Source organism: Pinus tabuliformis, chromosome 8 (assembly GCF_031772625.1).
Source record: "Pinus tabuliformis cultivar Carrire ecotype Pingquan chromosome 8, CPIR1, whole genome shotgun sequence".
NCBI classification, from domain to species: Eukaryota; Viridiplantae; Streptophyta; class Pinopsida; order Pinales; family Pinaceae; genus Pinus; species Pinus tabuliformis.
The window spans coordinates 1043728907-1043746458 of record NC_142294.1 but is presented as its reverse complement, the minus strand read 5'-3'; the positions used below and the strand labels follow the sequence as shown (position 1 = coordinate 1043746458).

At 39.5% G+C, this 17552-nt stretch overlaps 1 pseudogene; it reads left to right on the top strand.

Annotated features, from left to right (window-relative positions):
• LOC149238921 (COP9 signalosome complex subunit 1 pseudogene) overlaps positions 1-14363 on the top strand; it is a 77857-nt pseudogene extending 63494 nt beyond the window's left edge.
• The last annotated feature ends 3189 nt before the right edge of the window (positions 14364-17552 follow it).

Genomic DNA, 17552 nt, shown 5'->3' with positions numbered 1-17552 from the left:
ATCCTATGCACCTACACCTATACCACTACTTGTACTTGTACCTGTACTACTACCTGTACTTGTATATGTACTACTACATGTACATGTACTTGTACTACTACCTATACATGTACCTGTACCTATACTACTACCTATACATGTATTAGTACCTGTACTACTACCCGTACATGTATGTATACCACCACATGCACCTGTTCTTTGCTGCAACCTGTGCATATTCTCCATATACTTGACCTTTTGCTGACATGACTGCAAGATCCTATCCTGTAATTCTGTCCCATAGGAGCTCATAGATGCTAAGTGATTTACCTATACCATCCTGCTAAATGCATCTGCCACCTTGTTCTCTTTACCTTTGATATATCTGATGTCGAAATCGAACTCACTGATCTTGGCCAACCACCGAGCATGCATACCATTTAAGTTTGTTGGTAAAATAGATACTATAACCCACTGTGATCACTCATCAACACATCCACATCTTGAATGCATGTATGATCACTGTCAACTCAAAATCATGTGTGGGGTAGTTCTATTCATGCTCATTTTGTTTAGCTACTCATAGCATATCACCTGTCCATCCCACATAAGGACTCCACCAAGTCCTTTCTTGCAAGCATCTGTTCATACCACAAACTATTTGTCCAGATCTACAATCTTTAACACTGGTGCATGTGTCAACAACTACTTAAGCTGCTTAAAACTAGCCTCACAGTCCTCTGTCCATTCGAACTTCTTACCTTTCTTCTACAATGATGTAATAGGATAAGCAACCTGTGAGAAGTTCTTGATGAACCTCCTGTAATAACTTTCCAACCCCATGAAAGACCTCGCCTCATATACAGTCCTAGGAGCTACCCACTCCATGATGGACCTTATATTTTTTGGATCTATTGTATTTCCCTCCTTGGAGACAACACGCCCCAATTAATGTACCACTGTGTGAAAAAAAACTTCACTTGCTGAGCTTAGCATACAACTGATGCTCTCTCAACAACCTCAACACTGCTGCTAATGCTCGACATGCTCTTCCTCATTTTTAGAATATACAAATATGTCATCAATGACCACAATAACAAACTTGTCTAAACATGTAAGTAACACACTATTCATCAAGCACATAAATGTAGTTGGAGCATTAGTCGAACCGAATGGAACTACAACAAACTCATAATGCCCATACCTTGTTTGGAAAGCTGTCTTGTAAATGTACGCCTCTTTGATGTGTACCTGGTGATATCCAGATCTCAAATCAATCTTTGATAACATTGCTGCTCCCTTCAATTAATTGAACAAATCATCAATCCTTTGTAACAGATACATGTTCTTGATGGTCACTTTGTTCAACTACCTGTAGTTAATGCATAATATGAGAGTACCATCTTTATTCTTCACAAACAAGACTGGTGCTCCCCATGGTGATACACTTGGCCTAATGTATCCCTTGTCCAACATTTCCTTCAACTGCAACTTCAACTCTTCCAACTCAGTTGTGCTCATCTAACAAGGTTCCTTTGATGCCAGAGCTGCCCCTGACGCCAACTCAATAGAAAATTCTACCTCCCTATGAGGTGGAAAATCTGAAATGTCCTCAAGAAATACATCCTGAAACTACTATAGAACTGGGTGCCTGCTCAAAACACCTGCATCCTAAACTTCCTTACCTTTGTCACTAGAAATGTGCACTTTGAAAAACATACACCCTTTCCTGCGACCGTGTTTTGCCTGCATAACTTTTACCATCCTAAATAATGTGGCCTTCTTCTTTCCCAGTAAGACTCTTGGTTCTCCATTGTCATCCAATCACTCAATGGCCCTGTCATAACAATCCACCTTGGTTCTATGAAGGTACAACCAATCCATGCACAACAACATACTGTATGATCCTAACGGTAATATATTCAAATGCGCTACGATGGGAATACCATTCAAATCAAATGCACAAGCTCTTACCCAATGGTGAAATCACTTCTTTGTAACAATAGCCAACTACACCAACCAAGATTCTACATGCAATTCCTTACTCAAACCACACTTATCCACCAAGTCAGGACTAAAATAACTATAATTAGATCTAGGGTCATTCAAAATAAAAATATTTTGATCACAAAGCTTACCGTCCATCTCAATGATAAATACCTGATGGTCCGTCTGTTCGTTATCCAATGCTTCATAAATATGAGGAACACTCTGACCAACATCCCCAAGAGTTTGTGCCTCTTGCGCACAATATATTTGAGCATACCACCCTGATTCTGTGGAAAATCTCTCCTATGATGATCTTTACCACAAGTTCGACACTCAAGAGGCTTCCATCTTGTACCCTTATTCTATTCTTCTGATCGAAATCCTTGTCTTCTTTCAGATGCATTAAACTTCTTTGACGGCACTGCATTCTCTTTATTACCTGTTCCTTGAGGTCTTACACGCTTCTTGTCCCATTTTCTTTTGTTCTTTGCATTACCTTTCCAGTCTGGTTTAGTCTTGAATCTGCGCTTCAATTGTTCATAGCAATGATTTAGCTTTCAGATGGCCTCCTCTAATGATCTAGGCTCACCGAACTCAATTCTGTCTTTGAATGCCATCAATAACCCACTAGTGAATCTCCAAATCTTGACCTTCTCCTCCTTGAGGTAAGGCACACACCTAAGTAGCTCCAAGAACTTCCTAGTGTACTCATCGTCTATCATAGATCCCATCTTTAGCTCATAGAATTATTTTTCCTTGTTATCACAAAACCTCACCCTGACAGGCTGCTAATCAGGTAGACCTTGAGTAACTGTTTCAAACCAACTTTTCGCTGTGGCTTAGCCTCCTCAACCTGAGAGGGCTTTCTTACTAGATTAAAGATTTTGATAATGAATTAGATGGCTAACTCTATGAAACAAATGAAGGAGTGTAAATGGTTGAAACACAATTAGAAAATATTCATTGGGCTTATGGAGTCAAAAATGTTTCAGTATGACAATAATGTTAGCTTTACATGGAAGTCAGGGCATCTAGAATTCAACACATGGAGAATACATCAGAAACATAAAGGACAACACAATTTACAAATGTATGAAGGAAGTTAGAGCACAATCAGTGATTTCTAAGTAATCACACATTCATACCACTATAAATAATGAGAAGAGGACAATACAAGACATTCTGAACATTGAATTCCTTCTGATTCCTGAGAAGCAAAGCCAAATACTGTATTACTTAAAACAGAGTCTTACACAAAGCACAATATGAGAGTTTCTCTGAAAATTTCCAACCCTTGATACATTAGATTTTCTCCCATATATAGAGTTCATTACATGACTTAGATTCCTCCTCCAGCATGAGGGGAATTCGAATTTTTCCTACTTTGACACCTATTGACACTTAAAACCAACTATTTAATGTAACTCATTGTTAACTGGCAGTTCTAGAGACCTAAAACAATTAGGAGTGTAACTCCTCATTATGTTGGTAGTAGCATTGATTACAATTCAAGCTCGTTCTCTAACAAGTGTCCTTCTTCAGTTTGGCTTTGGTGGTGGCTTTAAACTCCCTGTTGATCCTTGATGCCTTATCCTTTGACTGTTCCTGGATATTAGGAAGCTGTTCCTATTTTTCTGCTTTTGGTCTCTAAAAGGATCTTCGAAATTTATTATCCCTATTGTTCTTCTTAATTTCATAAGAATGCATTGGATTAGCTTGTTTTCCATATGCTGTAGACTTTTCCCTTATACACGTGGTAAGACAAAAACATCTTTAATGCTGCTTGAAGCATCATGAACAATACTAGCTATGAAATAATGACCACTTTCATAACATAGAGCTTAGAGTTCATAGATGTCTTTCCTTTATTTGTTTTGCCCTTGCTAGATGTTTACACCTTGTAAGTAATCCTTTTCAGAAGCCCCTCTTCAAAAAGATTTCCTTTTGTCTCTCAAAATTGGTCCACCAAATCATTACATGCAGCTACAACAGTTTCGTAGCGCACTACGAAACTGCTGTGCATTAGGCATCACCTACAGCAGTTTCGTAGCGCGCTACGAAACTGCTGTGTAATTTCAAAAACACAGTTTAAGGCCAAAATTTAACTTCCTTGAGCTTTCTTTCCTTTGAAATGGCTCTTCCATATGCCATGAAGCTGTTCAAAACTGAATAAACTGACACCATTCTTCAAGGTAAACTTCAAAAGGTAGTCTACATCAAAATTTAGGATTTAGCCTTACTTGCTATGTAGTTTTTTTTAGCTGAGGATGTCCTTCACGCTGTTTCAGCTGTATCTTCAGATCTTTGATTTGCCTCTTCATAATTCTGATTCCAGTTCTCAATTTTGCATTGACCTTTCTGATGTATATTTCTTCTTTTATTGCAGGGACTGTCCAGGTGAAGTATTGAGCATGACAACTGACCACTTCGGGTATTGAAATTGTTTTGTCTTCCCACAGAGCCTCCATTTTGTTAAAATAAGCTTCCTTGATTGCATGTTTCCTTGAGATTTTTCTAAGTTTGGCAATTTCAATATTTGTGAGCTTCAGTTTCTTCTTCAACCCTTCAAAACTACATTCCTCTTGTTGAGAGATAACTTCCTTACCTCTGTCATTTTTATGCAGTTGTGATGATGTTTATGATGAAACCACAGGTCCTTCATGTAATTTTGCTACCTCCCCTGTCTCACTTACTTCTGGCTGTGCCTCTTATATCTCTTTTGAACACCTTGGCACGGGTCTTTTGGGATTAAAAACAAATTCCAAAGCCTGATCATCAAATTTGAGCTTTTTAGAGGTTTTGGCTTTTTTGGTTTTGCCTTTACTTGCTTCAATTAAGTCTGCTCGAATCAGAGGAGATTCTTCAATGTCAATAGCTTGAAGCAGATCATTCAAACTTCCTTTTGAAACTGGGCTTCCCTCAGTAATCACTGTCTTACCTTTTTCTCTAGCTAGATGGCTCCTGGTTACTCTTCTTTGGACTGTTTCACCTGTGGATTGCTCTTGTACACCCTCTTTGATATGACCTTCCTTTTTTGTGACTGTTGGGGTGTGCCTTGAATTACTAATGGTCTCATGGGCTCCTTTACCTGCTTCCTGGATTTCAATTTCACGAATCTCCTTGATCTTGTTTCTTCCTGATGACTAACTGCTGGTGAAGAAATCCTCATAGCCTGAGGGCTGAGACCAGTTTCATTCTTGAAGCCAGACATAAAAAAGAAAATGGACCACTCCCTATCTATTTTCTGGAGCTCATGAAAAACAATCAATTTGACTAAGCCATGATGAAACAACAAAGTCTCACAAGCTTCCTTCTTCAACTAAACCTTGTCACACATTTTGCCTAGGCTACAAAACAGATAGAAAGGCAAATCCAGAGATATCTTTCCAATGAAATGAATCAAAAGTTTGAACTGATAGGAATACACCTTATGAGACCTCCCCTCACAGGTAAAGGATATCTGTATGCAGGTAAGCAAATTAGCATATGAATCCTTGACAAAGCTCCCGGGCACTAACTTGTTTAAGTCTGAATCAACGAACTCTGGCTTTAAAAATTCCTTGCAAGGAGTCATATCAAACTTGAAATTTTTAAACCAACTCTCCTGTCCCCTTGGAATTTCAGTGATTGCAGATATAACCTCTGGAGAGATTGGTAATTCAAGCACTCCAACCTTCGAATTCAATCCTATGAAATTTAAGGCAAATTCTTTGGTGACTTGCATGTGGCCTCCTTGAAGTTTTTCACAAAATCTCCAACAGCCAACCTGTTTGAAAGCTTGTTCAACTTCACTGTTCTTCAGGAGAACATCTAAGCCTTCAGGCTCATTCCTCAGACACCTGCGCGACCTATGATCCTTCATTTCTGTAGACACCTCCATGGAATTCCTGCAAAATGAAGATTGAAATAGCTTGCACCGTCTTAATCCGAATTACTGCCTCGCTTGAAATGGACAAGGAAACTGCCTCGCTTGAACTTCAGAGAATTCTGATTAAATGCTTGTCAATTTGCTTCTCATGCATGAACCCAAACATAATCATAACTAAAAACACTTGGATCCTTTTTTGAAATTTGAAACTCGAGCGTACCAAGACACCTAACGAACCTAATGATGAGAATGAGCGGTTGCATGTGATAGGCATGGTGTATGGACTGACATTTGATACAGATTCTAATAGACTAATGGATTCTAATAGATTGGAAAGCTAGGTGAAATTTGACAAGAATCTGCATGAATCCCCGATTACGTAGCGCAGCCAGTGCAAATTCTGGGTTTTGCGCTACGAAAACTCCTAGACTGGGTTTTGCGCTACGAAAAATCCTAGACAGTTTCGTAGCGCATGAAAAGCTTGACACATGGAAATTTATGTTTGATGTGGGACTAGTGATAGGCAAAAACGGAGTGTTTACCCTATTAAACAATACCAACAAGAATCCCTTCTAGGTCTTAGACTCTAAAACAAACCATAGAAAGACTAGACCAAGACTAACATCAATCCTTTGGAATCAAACTGATGTTCAGAATTTATAAATTTTTTCTTAAGTGATAACATGCCCTATCATCAAAGTATCTCTCTGATAGATATTTCTTTTCGATTATAGCCACTCAAAGTCAATCCAAGTCAAGTCTTCCTAATGCATACCTCTGACATTCCTCACATCTTCCCACCAAATGTCTGCTTTACCTTTGAGACTAAATGTAGCTACTATGGCTTTCATGTTCTTCTAATAATCATGCAACCTGAAGAACTTCCTCATACCAAGCAACCATGCCTTTGCATCCTGTGGTTTCTTCATCTCTCCATCAAAAGTTGGTGGCTTTGTTTTCTTATACTCATCTGGCAAGTATCCCTATCACTCCTCCTATAAGGATGATAACAACGATGATCATAGTGCATATATGAACCAGAACTAGTATAGTACTTGTGTCCATCACCTCTCCTAACTAGAGTGTCCAACAATCTATCACTTCTAACCGTGTCATCTCTATTTGACCTGTGACCACCGTGCGACCTACTATCATATGCCCCATTATTTATGTCCTCCTGCTCATGGTTGATTCAACACGGTCCCTGTCGCTGCAAATATGACAAACTCTGAAGTATCACTGCATTTACCTCTACTTGTTTCTTTTGTGCCTATATGATTCTGTCATTCTATGCGTTACAACTCCTTATTCTTGCCTTTAAGATTGTCTATGTGTGTGGTAGATCAGAAGAATTCCCAACACCATGATGCTCAGCTAATCACAAGGGAGAGTCTAGGGAACCGTAGTCTACCATATTGCTAGTCATCTTTGATATTCTTCCTGCAAGGTATATCATGTCAGCTAAACCAAATGACAATAAACCAACATACCTTAGTATAGTTCGGGGATGATACCTCGTCTGCAAGATCAAAAAATCATCATGATATATGTATAACATAAATATTATAGCATATAGAAACATAACACATAAGCATATAACCATGCAACCATCATTCTAGCTAGAGTCCAGTCACCGATGCATGACCATGTCAACCACACATACTATGACCTCATGCATGATGACATCAACCATACCAATGTACGTGGACAATGCACAACCATAAATGTAGACGATACACCAGCATACATGTGGACAACACACAAGCATAACCATGGTCCACACACATGCATAAACACATATAATCAAGCATAAACGAACAATACTTGTAACAACAGGTAGCAACATGTAACCAAGCATACAAGGACGATACGTGTAAGCAACATATACAAGGACGATACATGTAGCAACATGTAACCAATCATACACTCATAATGATGCTTTCCACAACAACACCATCAACTTCCACATGGCAACATCACTACAACCATGATCAACACCATGCAAATGCAACAAGCACATGGAATACAAGCATAAGCGACACACATGCAACCGACATGAATGCATGAGAAACACATCCAACCCATCCAGTCCGAGGGGTGAACCATTCTTTGATACCACTTTGTAACACCTTCCTCCCACATCTACCCAAGTAACTGGCCAACCAGGGTAAACATGTGATGAGAGGCCACAATGGTATGATTAGACCTCCTAAGTCATGTTAAGGAAGTGGAATCGATGGAAACACACCATACAGACCTTCAACATCAGCATTAGGACCCTCAGGAACCATCTCAAACTTTTTTCCAACCAACTCCTGGGTCCCACTAATATTTTGGACTGATTGACCCCTAGATGCTCCCATGCTAAAGGCCTGCCAACATCCAGGAGTCTCTGGACGCTCTCATGACAAGGCATGCCAGCGTCCGGGGACTATTTTTATCAGTGCTTTGCCAGCATCCCTGGGATTTGAGCCACTTTTTGATGCCCAGAGCCGAGGTCACTAACCATAATTTAATGACACCTTTAGAACAATGAGATAATAGGTAAATGAAAATACAAATACAATTACTTGAACAAGACCTTAACTGGACCCCTACTAGCCATGATAGGCATTTAGTCAAACATATCACGAATATGTAATCTACAGGAGTAAATAATATATATAAGAATAGGAGTCTCATACTTAGCTAAGAATCACTAAGAAGCATTGGTTCCTCAACACATTAACTGCCATTTCATCCATTAGGTCATAGATGCATTGTTAATTCATTTACAAGTAGAAACATGATGAGGGACATACATAGCTACTGTCATAAAACATATACATAACCAACATGATAGCAACATAAATACCAAGGAAATCACAACCATATAATCCACACACAAACCAATATAATACTCATATATATACAAGAAGAAATAACCTCATATTGATGATGTAAAATCCAAACTTGGGATGAGACTTCCACATTCCACCTGACCATAGAATGGCTAAACTAAATCTCTCTTTAGCCATTCACCCCCGTGCCATATTCCAAGCATGAATGTGGGTTTTAATAGAACACATCAATCCAAAACCATTCAGGGCTTCTAGAGACCATCCATCTCAACCCATCAAACAATGATTCCACTTCACGGCTGGACATCACAAAACCATCATCATATTTGTCTCTATCCAAGCCTTCCAGGGCTCCAGAGCGTTTATCCAATGAAGGCTTCCAGGACTAGTAACTCAACCCACAAATTATTCTAGGGTTTCACAGCATTTTCCCAACCAGGGCTTCCAGGATTAGTAACTCAACCCACCAAGGGCTTCTAGAGTGTTTGTCCAACCAAGGCTTCCAGGACTAGTAACTCAACCCAAGATGTTACAGGGCTTCTAGAGCGTTTTTCCAACCAGGGCTTCGAGGACTAGTTACTCAACCCAAGCTAAGGAAACACGAGAACCAACCAAAACAAAACAAGGAAATAAATCCACAATCATAACACCTATCAAGGAAATGGAAAGGGTAGGAAAATGCATTGTCAATCCTGGCCATCCTCCATGCCAATGACAGATCATGACCAATAAACCACATGCATATGCCATGCATGCGAAAACTAGTGAGGAAAACATACATGCAACTCGATACCTACAAGAAAAACTCGTTGTAGTTTTTGATCCCGATGTCCTTTTGCGCTTTCCTGCTCTTCCTTTACCTTCTTGATCCAAAAATCCAAGTGTGCTATGCCCTCCAAGAGTGCTCCAAGAAAACTCTAAGTATCCAAGAGTATGAGAGAGAGAGAATAATGAGAGAACTACAAAACTGAACTGACAAAATTCTGTATACTAATCTTGAGAAGCCTTTTTATGAATGAGGCCTATATTTTCTTCATTTTCCATTATTTTCCTTCATTTTCCTCCTCACATGCAACCTGTGACCTCTCACCTCCCTTTTCTCCTAATTTCCTTTATTTTCATAAATAAACGTGCTAAAAATGCCATTTTTCCTTTCCGAAGCCTTAGCCATTGCCTTTGCTAATTTCGCTAGCGATTAATAACCAAATGAACACCCACACTAGGATGTCTTGCCCAACATTCAACTTGGAATATGTGTCCCATCAAATGTGGTTATTATTTTTCCTTTATTAACTTTTATTACATGGAATTTTCACCAGGGTTGTTACATGCAATAACCTGCTAATCCAATTAATGTTCTGACCTCATCCACATTCCTAGGAGTTGGCCACTCCGTGATAGATTTAATATTTTCCAGGTCCATTGCTATCCCTTCCTTGGAAACAACATGTCCCAAGTAGTGAATCTGAGTCTAAAATAAACTGCACTTGTTGAGCTTGGCATACAACTAAAGCTCTCTCAACAATCTCAATATTGTTGCTAGGTGTTCTGCATGCTCTTCCTCATTCTTAGAATATATCAATATATCGATATATCACTAACGAAAACTATCACAATTTACAAACTTGTCCAGATAAGGACACAACACACTATTAATCAAGCACATAAAGGTGGTTGGAGCATTAGTAATACAAAGAGGAACCACGAAAAACTCATAATGCCCATACCTGGTACAAAATGTCATCTTGTAGATATCTTCTTATTTTGTACACACTTGATGATATCGTGATCTCAGATCAATCTTTCAGAACATTGTTGCTCTTTTCAACTGATCAAACAAGTCATGGATCCGTGATAAAGGGTACCTGTTCTTGATAGTCACCTTGTTCAACTACCTATAATCAATGCACAATTTGAGAGTACCATCCTTTTTCTTTACAAACAACACTGGTGCACCCAAATGTGACAAACTTGACTTTATGTATCCTTTATCAAGCATCTCTTTAATATGCAACTTAAATTCCACCAACTCAACAGTTCTCATCCCGTAAGGTGCCTTAGATGTTGGTGTTGCTCCTAACATCAACTCAATAGAGAAATCCTCTTCCCTTTGAGGCGGTAACTCTGGAATCTCTGCCAAAAGCACATCCAGAAACTATTGCAAAACATGACACTTCTTCAAGACTTCCTTATCCTCAACATCCTTTCCTTTGTCACTAGAAATATGTATTGCAAATAATACTGTTAAACACACATGGGAAACATAGAATAGGAAAGATAAATCAGTGAGTACATTTTTTTTATTAACAATAGATATACATTTATAGTACAAACATGTGACTCTTGGGTTTCAGATCCCAAGGTCTCTTGGACTGCTTTTGTCCATTCGACTTCCACACTAACCCATTAGGATTAGGTGTCCAACATTCCCCCCCTTAATCCGAAGGGTTATTTATGAGTCCAAGAAGAGAGCTTTAATACAAAATGTGCAAAAAATGCATGGCAGCACTAGGCTGAATGTGCTCTATGAAATGTTGGTATAAAGGGCGGTGGTTTAAGGATGACCACCAACACTGGAACGCTTAGTGCAGTTCCTGGAACTCTTCCAAAACTGGCAAGAAGCTGGAGTCTTCTGCTAGAGGAAGTGTTCTTAATCTGTGATGGTTTAAGGATGACCAACAACTCTGGAATGCTTAATGCAATTCCTAGAACTCTTCCAAAACTGGCAAGAAGCTGGAGTCTTCTGCTAGAGGAAGTGTTCTTAATTTGTGATGGTTTAAGGATGACCAACAACTCTGGAATTCCTGGAACTCTTCCAAAACTGGCAAGAAGCTGGAGTCTTCTGCTAGAGGAAGTGTTCTTAATCTGTGATGGTTTAAGGATGACCAACAACTCTGGAATGCTTAATGAAATTCCTAGAACTCTTCCAAAACTGGCAAGAAGCTGGAGTCTTCTGCTAGAGGAAGTGTTCTTAATTTGTGATGGTTTAAGGATGACCAACAACTCTGGAATTCCTGGAACTCTTCCAAAACTGGCAAGGAGCTGGAGTCTTCTGCTAGAGGAAGTGTCCCGAATTGCCAACTGAAGGCATGTTCAAGGGGCATCTTTGTCTCTGGCTACAACTCTGAAACTGGTGTGGCAGGTTGTGGCTCAGGCTCGCTTGATGTGACTTTGAAGCTTGTAGATGACCATCATTTCCCCCCTTGTCAGATACAAGGTGAGAAGATGGAGAAAACTCAACTGCAAGACTGTTCAATACTCTGGAACAAGTTCTGACATGTGTTTGGAATATCTTCTTGGCTGTTGATGCCCATTGCCAAGAAGCGATCCATCCAAGATGAATATTTGTTCTTGCAGGACGTTTGTTTTTGAAGCGTCTGTGTGAAGAATGGCTGGTTTTGTGACAGTGCTTACATGGATGAAGATCAAAACAATGATCTTTCAAATGGCCAACTCGGTCACAGTGTTGGCATTTCACGATCTATTGTTTTTGTTGTTGTTGTTGCTGTGGAAGAGGGGCAGAATCTGGAACAGCTAAAGCTGAACTATCATGAGGAGCAGGTGAACTGTCATAAATGAATCCAGCATTCTGAAACTGAATGGGCTTGGCATAGTCTGGAATATGAAAGGACAAGTCCTTGTCATATCCAAGACCAGTTCTGTGCTTGTTGTGGACAAGCTGTTCCCAAGGTCTGATGATGGGCTTGGGAAGTGCACACTGAGTTTCTGCATTTGTATATACACCTGCTGCTTTATTTGAATGAACAGTAACATTATTAACATGCTGCTGATGGGTGGTTGTCTCAATGTTTTGAACAGAAACAGGTTCAGAGTGGTGTCTATTTTGATGTAGTTCTTCTTGTTGTAGCTGTGATTCAAGCTGCAAAAAATCGATCTTTTCCTGTGCATTTTGTAAACATGTCTGAATTTCTGAGAGAGATCCTTTGCTGATTTGTAATGTGTCATCAACAGTAGATAATATTAGAGTTTTAAGGAACTGTAATACTTCACTGGTTCTGGCCATTTTTTTTTTTTTCAATGTCTGATTTACACCTTAACAAACTGATCACAACTACTACTCAATGCAGAAAAGTAATATCTACTCACAGTACACAACAATACCCTTTATAAATGTCAGCAAATGATCAGTGTGCAATATAAAAGATTACAATCAGTTCACCAGAATCTTTATGCAGCAGTGGAATCAAGGAATCAATGCACTATAATGAAATCTAAATACAAAGCCACACTGGGGCAGCAGCAACTGCAAACTTGTTTGGATCCTTCAAGTACTCCTTCACTTTCAAATCAGCGTCAACAACAAGTTCCCAAAATCCACGTTCTTTAAAACGGACTAGTAACATGCATCTCAGCTTTTTTTTCCCAAATCAAAAACCTCAATAGCTGGCAATTTCACAACTGTACCATTGCATGCGGAAGCTTATCTTTCATGTGATTCAAAATCATTCACCATTGATTTCTTACTTTCATTAAAAGCCATCATATATGGAATTATCTCAATTCCTATATCTACTCATCAATAGGAAAATTCATAACTTCTTAAACCCAATGACTCAAATCATTCAGATGCTCATCAACCAAATAAACATCATTCATATATGACCAAAATTCAATGAAACAATGTAACCATGTTTTAACATTATTTTAATGAATGAAAGGCTTGGACTTGTCCTTACTGAATGCGCCCTTGATCTTTTAGTAGTAGTACAAATGATCCCCAATAAATCTCAGCCTCCTAAAATGATGAGGAATTCGGTCTTCCAGGCATCCAGAACTCCTTTGCTCCTATTGTAATCAGCAATGTCTATATTGTGATTGTTGTCAGTAGCAATGCTAATGCAGCCTGTGCCTTAAAGTTTGTGGTTGAGGCAGTGGCGCTGTTCAAATCCTACTTTGGTGGTGCATTCGATGAAGATGCCATCCAAAATAATTTTGTGCTAATTTACGAGCTTCTTGATGAGATCAAGAAGGGCGACAACACCCAACTCTTCAAAGAAGTCACCCACAAGATCGGTGGGAAGTTGGGTTCTGATTACTCCCTCGACCAAAACTGGATTGACTCAGTCGAACGCCGGGATGGGTTGCTTGCAGACGCCTTCAAGAATTATGTCCAAACGCGTGACTACTGCACCACTTCGAAGCACATTATCCAAATGTGTTTGAATGTGATTCTGGTCAGCATTGAGATGGGTCAATTCATGCACGTTTCCAGTTATGTGACCAAGGCTGAACAAACCCCTGATGTCCAGGATCAACCTGTTGTGGTTGCCAAGCTAAAATGTGCTGCAAGTCTAGCTCACCTCGAAAGCAAGAAATACAAGCTAGCTGCTCGCAAGTTTGTTGAGACAAACTTTGACCTAGGGAACAACTATACAGAAGTTATTGCTCTGCAGGATGTTGCAACTTATGGAGGACTTTGTGCACTTGCGTTTTTTGATAGATCAGAACTTAAGAATAAAGTTATAGACAATATCAATTTTCGAAATTTGTTGGAACTAGTGCCTGAAGTAAGGGAACTTATTCATGACTTCTATGCAAGCCGATATGCTTCATGCATAGAGTATCTGCAGAATCTCAAGGCAAACCTACTGCTTGATATACATCTACATGATCATGTGGAAACACTGTATGATCAGATTCGGCACAAAGCAAAAAAAATGATATAACTGCAACAAACAATTTTGCAATTGCCTCCGCAACATCGCTGTCATCAATCCAAAGATATATCCAAATACAAATCTGAATAAAATAAATTACACCATTTATAATATAATAGGCAACGACGCCAGGAAAGCTTCAGCAGAGGGAGTGAGCGACACGACGTCGTTTCTTTCTTTGAAAATCACAGAGAATAGAAAGGCATTCCAAGGAAGACTCAACGCACAAAGAATTCAACCAAGGGATAAACCATCGCACGAATTTGATTGTCCCAAGTCGGCTTCACCAGTGTACATTCAACGTTCATTGCAAATAGAACTGTATGCATTACTAAACGTAGAGGAAATGAACCAACGACTTGCTCAACATTGCATTCAAACTGTATTCAATGCAGAGATAATGTTTGAATGGAGAATGAACCCACAACTTCTGTTGGTTCGTAGGGACATATTTTAACAGAAGAAAATGACAGTTGATAGGAGTTACGGGGTCGAATCGCAGCGGTCAAATACAAGAAAGCCCTCCGCAGCCTTTCAAACGCACATTCACGTAGGAAGAAATAGAACCTCAGGCTTAAACTGTCCGTCCACCTGCTGTCTCAATAAGAAGCGCATAGCATACTTTGTCTTCCCAAAGGAGGATAATGAATTGCGTTTGGTACCTGGTGATGAGCTGCGTTTGCGTTACTCTGGGGATGCATTGCAGTCAGAGAAGAATATGAAACCGGCATGAAAACGCATTAAACACAGTTCTGTTCTGACAAATGCAGTCATATGGCAGCGTGGCCTGGGAGGAGAGGCATTCGAATATCAACAGACAATTCTCAGGAGGTAGCGCTGGGCAATACAGGAATAGTAATGAACAACAGATTATATGAAATAGCGTTAGGGCAGCGCAGGTGTGGACAATCAATGGAGGCCAGTGGCGTATATGGAAACCCAACAGTTTAAAATCACAGTTTTGTCAGGGAATAATGGTAAATCCCAGGTGGTGCAGCGCTTTTAAATGGAGCGTATATGGACAGAGAATGCAGGTCTCATAAATAGAATATGGAAGACAGACATCTCAGAACGGCTTGGACAGATGCGTTATATGGCAGAGGCAGCATGTCAGGAGCGCTGGAAAAGAATATGGCATAGGGCCAGGACTGACATGCACATAACAGGCCAAAGAAAAACAAGCGGCTCTGATACCATGTTAAACACACATGGGAAACATAGAATAGGAAAGATAAATCAGTGAGTACATTTTTTTATTAACAATAGATATACATTTATAGTACAAACATGTGACTCTTGGGTTTCAGATCCCAAGGTCTCTTGGAATGCTTTTGTCCATTCGACTTCCACACTAACCCATTAGGATTAGGTGTCCAACAAATACACACTCATTCCTGCAATTACGCTTAGCTTACATGGATGTAACCATTCTCACTGATGCAAGCTTATTATTTCTATTGATTTGTGGTAGCATCAGATGTGCTCTAAGCCTCAAATTTTGCAAGGAGTCTTGGGCACAGGTATTCCAAAGAACCCAGAAAGAGTTTTTGGAAATTCCACCCAAAAGTGATTTTACTAAAATAATTAATATTTTTAATGGGGATACTAAGTCTAAACTTAGGAAAATTAAAATATTAATGGGTATTAATCTAATGAGGGGTGAAACTTCTAGAAAAAGCAAAGGATCAAGCCAAAACGATCTAAGCCTTTGATTATGTTTTAAGCTAGGCCATTGGTTGTCCAACAGGAAGATATAAGAAGGGGCTTAAGGGTCATTTGGAAACATAGAGAGATTAAGAAAATCGATTTTCTGAGGTGAGAAGTTCTCAGGAGGAAAATTAATTGAGGACATGTTGTAGCAAAGGTGCAGTGATAATCTGAAAGAAGGAATTTCTGGAGAGTACAAAAAGACGTCCCGAGGAAGGCTGACGCTAGCCCACGCAGTCCTGATGCAAAGGCAGTGTAGTCAGTGAGGGGAAGTCGAGTTCCTGCTGAGGGAAGTCAAAGTTCAGTTCCGAAAGTTAGGGTGTGAGTCTGAGAGGTAGAAAAGTTGATTTCTCAGTCAACAGAGGATCCAGAGGAGGGTAGTGTAATACTCAGGAGAGGTGACACAGAGTTGCTAAGGGTGACGCAGATCTGCGCAGAGGGTGACATAGAGCTTCTAGAGCTGAAGGATCAGTCACTGATTCTCCAGTGACAGGGTGAGATAATTTCACCTGTCTTTTGTTCAGTATTCTCTCTGTATCAGATTTCTAGTTGAGCATATTAGAAATGTACTCAGAATTTCTCTTGCATAATAATAAAACCTCAGAGCTGCTGCATCAGTTTTCATGCATTGGGTTTTTCCGGGGACTATTTGTCCAAAAATAACTGTGTCCTATGTGTCGTATTTTTCTTTCTTGTTCAGTATTTTATTTCCGCATATATGTAAATTAAGTGAAGGCTACAAATGTATTTACTTCGAAATTTACCGTAGAAGACAATAAATAACTTGTATTATTTTATCAAGTAGTAGAAGTAACATCAATTTGCTGCAGTAGGGGTTCCAAATTAGGACTTTTCACGCTTTCCCTGCAAGATTCTCTTCTCTCCATCATCATCCTGGCACTCAATAGCCTTCTCATATAAATCTACCTTGGTCCTGTTGAGTAAACAACCAATCCATGACCAACAACATACTATATGATCCCAAAGGAGGCACATTTAGATGTGTTGATGTAGGCATACCATTCAACTCAAATTCACAATTTCTCACCCAATGATGAACTCTTTTCTTAGTCCTCGTAGCCAATTGCACTAACCAAGACTTTGCATGCACTTATTTACTCAAGCCACATTTATCCACCAGTTCAAGACTAACATAACTATAATAGATATAGGATCAATCAAAATGGAAATAACTTAATCGCAAAGCTTACCTTCCATCTCAATAACGGATTCCTGATGATCCACCTGCATGTTATTAAGTGTTGCATAGATCCAAGGAATGCTCTGACCAACATCCCTAACTGTTTGTGCCCCCTGGGCACTATCGATATGAGGATTTCCACGTTGGTACAATGGACAATCCTTCATGTGATGAACCTTGCCACAAATCTAACGTTGCGTGGTTCTCTGCCACTACCTTTATTCTGTTGTTCTCCAGGCTGAGGTCTGTGTCCCTTCTCAGCTGCATTAAACTTCTTGTAGAGCCACATT